This window comes from Lolium rigidum, chromosome 6 (assembly GCF_022539505.1).
Source record: "Lolium rigidum isolate FL_2022 chromosome 6, APGP_CSIRO_Lrig_0.1, whole genome shotgun sequence".
Taxonomy (NCBI): domain Eukaryota; kingdom Viridiplantae; phylum Streptophyta; class Magnoliopsida; order Poales; family Poaceae; genus Lolium; species Lolium rigidum.
Window position 1 is genome coordinate 314,765,537 of NC_061513.1, and position 7,759 is coordinate 314,773,295.

A 7,759-nucleotide genomic window follows, 5' to 3' on the forward strand; every position below is an offset into this window, starting at 1 on the left:
AACGCAGGTACATAATAGCAATTATTTAGGCTTAAAACTAATCCCGAAGGTAGATGTAGAGGAAGTGTGCCGACTGCGATCACATTGACCTTGGATCCATTTCCAACGCGCATCGTCACTTCATCTTTCGGCAGTTGTCGTTTATTCTTTAGTTCTGTTTCGAGTTACAAATATGAGCAACCGAACCAGTATCAAATACCCAGGTACTAGAACGAGAACTAGTGAGATAAACATCTATAACATGTATATCGGATATACCTTCTTTCTTCTTCTTGACAAGGCCGCTCTTCGGATCCGCCAAATACTTGGAGCAATTACGCTTCCGGTGTCCCTTCTCCTTGCGGTAATAGCACTCAGCATCGAGGCTTAGGGCCGTTCTTAGGTTTCATAGGAGGCGTGGCAGCTTTCTTGCCACCCTTCTTGAATTTTCCCTTAGACTTGCCTGTTTCTTGAAGCTTGGTGGTCTTGTTGACCATCAACACTTGGTGCTCTTTCTTGATCTCAATCTCGGCGGCTTTTAGCATGCCAAAGAGTTCGGGTAACTCCTTGTTCATGTTCTGCATATTGTAGTTCATCACAAAGTTCTTGTAACTTGGTGGCGGTGATTGAAGGACACGATTAATCCCCGATCTGTTAGGAATCACTATTCCCAAGTCAACGAGTTTCTTCGCATGCCGGTCATGGCGAGCATGTGCTCACTAACGGAGCTGCCTTCTTCCATCATACAGTTGAAGAAATGTTTCGATGCTTCATAGCATTCCACTGCCGCATGAGTCTCGAATATAGCTTTCAGCTCATTCATCAACTCATGAGGATCATGGTGCTCAAAACGTTTTTGAAGATCGGATTCCGGAGCGCACGGGATGGCACACCGAACTTGAGAGTACCGAGTTTTCCGAGTCGCGTAAACAGCTTTTACTTCATCGGATTCATCTTCGCAGGGAGGGTCACCTAGCGGTGCATCAAGCACAAATTGCAGATTTCCGCCGAGAGGAAGATCCTCACATGACGGAACCGGTCGGTGAAGTTGCTACCGTTGCTCTTAAGTTTCTCTTTCTCTAGGAGCTGATTAAAATTGATTGGGGACGCCATCTCTACAACATATATTTGCAATAGTTTAGACTAAGTTTATGACATATTGAGTTCAAATTTTAATTCAACATAATTAAAAACCTAAGTGAACTCCCACTCAAAACAATATCCCTCGCATTGTCTTAGTGATCACACGAACCAAATCCACCGCACCTAAACCCGATCATCACGAGAAAAGGTGTGATTTCAATGGCGAACACTCAAAGTGTTCATCATATCAACCATATGATTCATGCTCTACCTTTCGGTATCACGTGTTCCGAGACCATGTATGTACATGCTAGGCTCGTCAAGGCCACCTTAGTATCCGCATGTGCAAAAGCTGTCTTGCACCCGTTGTATGTACTTATCGAATCTATCACATCCGATCATCACGAGATGCTTCGAAACGATAAGACTTGATAACGGTGCTACTAAGGATGAACACTTTATTATCTTGAGATTTTAGTGAGGGATCATCTTATAATGCTACCGTCGCGATCTAAGCAAAATAAGATGCATAAAAGGATTAACATCACATGCGAGTTCATATGTGATATGATATGGCCCTTTTGTCTTTGCGCCTTTGATCTTCATCTCCAAAGCACGGACATGATCTCCATCATCTTCGGGCATGATCTCCATCATCGTCGGCGAAGCACCAAGGTCAATGGCACCGTCTTCATGATTGTCCTCCATGTAGCAACTATTACAACTACTTTGAAATACTACTCAACATGAAATTTAAAGACAACCATAAGGCTACTGCCGGTTGCCACAATACAATAATGATCATCTCATACATATTCATCATCACATTATGGCCATATCACATCACCAAACCCTGCAAAAACAAGTTAGACGCTCTCTAATTTGGTTTGCATATTTTACGTGGTTTAGGGTTTTCGATATAGATCTAATCTACCTACGAACATGAACCACAACGTTGATACTAATGTTGTCAATAGAAGAGTAAATTGAATCTTTACTATAGTAGGAGAGACGGACACCCGCAAAGCCTCTTATGCAATACAAGTTGCATGTCGAACGAGGAACAAGTCTCATGAACGCGGTCATGTAAAGTTAGTCCGAGCCGCTTCATCCCACTATGCCATAAAGATGCAAAGTACTCAAACTAAAGATAACAAGAGCATCAACGCCCACAAACCATTGTGTTCTACTCGTGCAACCATCTATGCATAGACACGGCTCGATACCACTTGTAGGATAACGTTGCATAGAAAACAAAAATTTTCCTACCGCGAACACGCAATCCAAGCCAAGATGCAATCTAGAAGACGGTAGCAACGAGGGGGTATCGAGTCTCACCCTTGAAGAGATTCCAAAGCCTACAAGATGAGGCTCTTGTTGCTGCGGTAGACGATCACTTGCCGCTTGCAAAAGCGCGTAGAAGATCTTGATCACGATCGGTTCCGGCGCCACGAACGGGCAGCACCTCCGTACTCGGTCACACGTTCGGTTGTTGATGAAGACGACGTCCACCTCCCGTTCCGGCGGGCAGCGGAAGTAGTAGCTCCTCTTGAATCCGGCGGCACGACGGCGTGGTGTCGGTGGCGGTGTAGAAGTCCGGCGGAGCTTCGCTAAGCTACGCGGGAATATGAAGTGGAGGAGCAAAGCTAGGGTTTGGGAGGGGGTGGCCGGCCACTCAAGGGGGCGGCCAAGCTATGGTCTTGGGGTGGCCGGCCCCCTCCCTTGGCCCCTCATTATATAGGTGGATCCCAAGTGTTGGTGTCCAAGTCTTCGAATAAGACCCGAAACCAAAACCTTCCATAGGAGGGGCAAACCTAGCCCAACTAGGACTCCCACCCAAAGGTGGGATTCCCACCTCCCATGTGGGGGGTGGCCGGCCCCCTATGGTGGAGTCCACTTGGGACTCCACCCCCACTAGGGCTGGCCGGCCATGGAGGTGGAGTCCCTTGTGGACTCCACCTTCCTTGGTGGTTTCTTCGGGACTTTTCTAGAACCTTCTAGAACCTTCCATAGAACCTTCCGCGACATTTTATTCACATAAAATGACATCCTATATATGAATCTTATTCTCCGGACCATTCCGGAACTCCTCGTGATGTCCGGGATCTCATCCGGGACTCCGAACAAATATTCGAACTCCATTCCATATTCAAGAACTACCATTTCAACATCCAACTTTAAGTGTGTCACCCTACGGTTCGAGAACTATGCGGACATGGTTGAGTACTCACTCCGACCAATAACCAATAGCGGGATCTGGAGATCCATAATGGCTCCCACATATTCAACGATGACTTTAGCACTAGTAGGAAAACCCTTATAGGCAAAAGCTTAGTTCTGTGGCGCACCACAAAATATGCGCCACCGAAACGTTTTTTGTGGCGCACCAGGCAAGGTGCGCCACAAAAATAGCTTAATTTTGTGGCGCACCAAAGAACCCTGCGCCACAAAAACTTGGTGGGCCCCACCAGCTGACACCCCCAATCATTGGTTTTACTATTTCTATGGCGCATGTACCGCAGTGCGCCACAAAAATAAGATATTCTGTGGCGCACGGCCACGGTGCGCCACAAAATAAGCTATTCTGTGGCGCACAGCCACGGTGCGCCACAAAAATAAGCTATTCACGTGGCGCAGCTTGGCTCGTGCGCCACGAAATAAGGTGATTCTGTGGCGCATTTGTTCAGGTGCGCCACAGAGTGCGAACCAGATCTACAAAAGTGAGCCAACCTCCCACCTACCACACTACACAAGTCATTCTTCTTCCTCCATCTAGCTCGTCCCCCCTTCTCTCTCATACCATTTTGACTCTACTTTTCATTTGCTTGGGTATTTATTGCACTTACTTTGGTTGATACTTAATTGGAGTTGAGGAGAAGGCTCTCCATACTCTCTCCTCCTCTCGAACTCATCGATCGCGGTCTCGTCTCGGTATCGAATCTAGAAGGTGAGTAGTTGGAGGAGACATACATATGCTTGGAGGAGACATGCATATGCTTGTTGATCTTGTGTGGCCGTCGTGTGTATGGATGCTTGTTGCAGGTGAAGCGCTTGTGTGTGTCGGTGTGGTGCATGGATGTTTGCCGAAATGTTGATTCATTTCTGTTTCGGCAAGTTTTGCACTACCCATATGTCCTACTTTGAGGAGAGGTCATGCCGAATTTTTCCGCTCCATGTAATACCTTGAGGAGAGGTACGGCCCATGCATGTGTGTGCATTTGGTGCGGTTCTAATTTCTCGTTCTATGTATACCATTTGCGGGCAAGCATGGTCCTCTCGATGAGTTCCGCTCGAATCTCTAGATACAAGATAGACGCGAAGGAGGACATGATTCGGAACAATAGGCGCCGGATAAGATGTCCGTGTCGATCATGCAAACTCGAGCGCTGGATCAGCCACGATTCCGGACAGCCGGAGGAGCACCTGCCGAGGCGCGGTTTCATGCAAGACAACCGGGCGCGGCCGGCCCCATCAAATGGTGCGCATGAAGACCATGTCGAGCGAGATGACTATCATCATGAAGAAGACTATCATCATGCCGACGGGGACTATCATCATGAAGAAGAAGTCGGCGGAGAAGATCATCATGAAGAAGAAGATGCGGCGGAGAACATCATCATGATGAAGAAGAAGATTCCGGCGCGACCCCGCTAATTTCGGCCTTGCGGGACTCTCATGTTCAAGATCTTCTCCTCCAGGGAGACGAGCAACGATAGAGTTGCGGCTAGAGAGAGAGCCAAGCTGTCGCAAATGGAGAAAGACGGGATGACTCCGATCTTTCTCGGGTGTCGTCCGGAGGATACGCGCTTGCATGTAACGCTTGATTACACAGCGAGATGAAGACGCAGAACAAGTGGACCGATTCCAGCTTCGAGCAAGAACTTAAAATTACGGCACGATCGTCTCCCGGAGGGGAACACATTGCCAAGTAGTACCGAGGAGGCCAAGAAAGTCGTGTGTCCCCTTGACCTACCGCACGAAAAATACCACGCCTGCATTAATGATTGTGTGATTTATAGGTGCGAGTACAAGGACAGAACCACATGTCCGGTGTGTGGCCACGGACGGTACAAGGTTGGGAACAAGAAGGTACCTCGAAAGGTGGTATGGTACTTTCCTATCACTCCCCGTACTGCAGCGGTATTTCGTGGACCCTAAGGAAGCAAAGCTCATGCAATGGCACGCGGAAAGGCGAAGCCCGAAGAAGATCCGGGAGATGGGCTATATGCCGACACACCCTTCGGACGGCTGAACGGTGGCAAACATTGGACATCGCCTTCCCTAGGTTCGGGGCGACGCAAGGAACATCGAGGCCGGGTATGAGCACCGATGGACTCAATCCGTTCGGCAACCGAGAGTAGCACGCATAGCACTTGGCCTGTGTTTGTATGGCCTTACAACCTACCCCGTGGGCGTGCACCAAGCAAAGGTACATACACTGAGTATTCTCATTCGAGGGCCGAAACAACCGGGCGTCGACATGCATTTGTATCTCGGGCTGCCGAAAGAGGAGTTAGACACGTTGTGGAAGACGCCACCCCGTACGTGGGACGCCTACACTAGAACTTATTTCGATATGAGAGCCGCGTTGATCACGACGGTCACGGACTATCCCGGTTACGCATATGTATCTGCGCCGGGTGGGCCACGGATTCAACGGCCGTGTGAAGTGCATGGACGATACCCCGCATCTACAACTACCAAGGGATCCCGGGTCCTCGAAAACCGTCTACCCGGGTGCTCGAAGGTGGCTTCGCTTGGATCACCCGTGGAGAAAACGCGGTGATATGTTCAATGGTAAAGATGAGCCCGATGGACCCCACGCCCGAGGAGCGGCGCGAAATCGATGATCTTCGAAAAATTGGAAGGAGTGCCCAGCGCGGGAAAGAAGCGACCGAAGCCAGAGCCGTTGCTCGGTGTATGGAAAGCGAGGTCCGTTTTCCACGACTTGGAGTACTGGAAGGTCCTCCACACGCCCCACAGCCTCGATGTCATGCACATTACGAAGAACGTTACGAGAGTACGCTTGGCACTCTTTGCAACTCGGAAAAGTCCAAGGATGGACCGAAAGCAAGATACGATCTTAAACATTTTGGCATCGGGAAAGATCTTCAAGCCCCGATACTGGCGATGATGATGATGATGATGATGATCGGACGGAAGGGACTCAACGTCTCCCGTAAAAGGGCTAAGAAGAACGCGGTGCAGCTTCCCGCTGCCTGCTTCACAACGAGTCCGGAGGAGCTCGAGCAGTTTTTCAGGTGCCTCCTAGGAGTGAAAGTTCCTCACGGTTACTTGGGGAATATAAGCAGATATCTGGACGTAGCGAAGAAGAGGTTCACCGGGATGAAGTCTCACGATTGCCACGTGCTAATGACGCAGATACTTCCCGTTGCGATCCGAGGCATAATGGACGAGCACGTCCGTGATACGCTTGTTTGGCCTATGCAACTTTTTTGACGTTATCACCGGGAAGTCGATCGGCGTGAGGCAGCTCAAGATGCTACGGGATGAGATCGTGGTGATACTATGTGAGCTCGAGATTTACTTCCCGCCTGCATTCTGTGATATATGCGTCCATCTCCTTCTCCATGTCGTTGAAGACATCAAGCAGCTCGGCCCAACGTTCCTCCACAACATGATGCCTTTCGAAGGCGTAACGGTGTCATGAAAGGATACGTTCGCAATAGGGCCCGTCCGGACGCAAGCATGGCCAAGGGGTTTCTAACCTACGAGTGCATCTCCTTCCGCCAGAATTATCTAAGCACGAGGATGACGAGGATCATGTTGGTCTACTCCCCGAGGACACACCTCGGGAGGCTCGGCCGGAGTCGGTCACCGCGAGGGCTACCGCTCGGTCCATGTCGGCATTGAAAATCGACGCGACGACTTTGACAGGGCTCACCGGGTCGCGCTACAACACTTAAAACTGATCGAACCTTTCGTGCAAGAGCACAAAAGCATGGTCGAGCAGAATTACATCGATATGGGCCGGCCGAGGAAGATGGGAGATGTAACCAAAGAGCACAACTCCAGCTTCACGCGTTGGTTCAAGCAAACTCAACTGCTTGAAGCACAGAGAAATACGCCTTCTACCGAAGATGAAAAACTCATATACACCTTATCACAGGGACCCGCGCATAACGTAAGGACCTATCGAGGTACGACATCAACGGTTACAGATTCTACACCGAGGAGAAGGACAGAAATAGTGAAAATCAAAACTCGGGAGTAACTATCTTGTCATACGCCGATGACGAGACTAATGTCAATGATAGATTTTTTGGAAGGATCGAGGAGATATGGGAGCTCAATTACTTGTGGAGAGACGGTGCCAATGTTTCGTGTGAGATGGGCCAAGAAGGTCGAAAAAGAAGGCCGATATTTCACAACCATGGTTATACCCGATGCAAAATCGAAGAACGCATCCGCGAAAAATGAGCCATGGGTACTCGGTAGCCAAGTTGACCAATGCTTCTTCATCACCGATCCGTCGAGGCCTAGCCGTGTTGTCGTCAGGAGGGGCAAGAGGAGCATCATAGGAATGCAAGGAGACGCCAACGAGGAAGACTTGGACAAGAACGGTGACCCGAAGATTGAGGAGGAATTCGACAGGCACTTCGACATGCCTACTACTAGTAAAGTAAGAAGGAAGACCTCCCTACCCTCTAAAGGTTGTCCGTTCACGCGAAGAAAT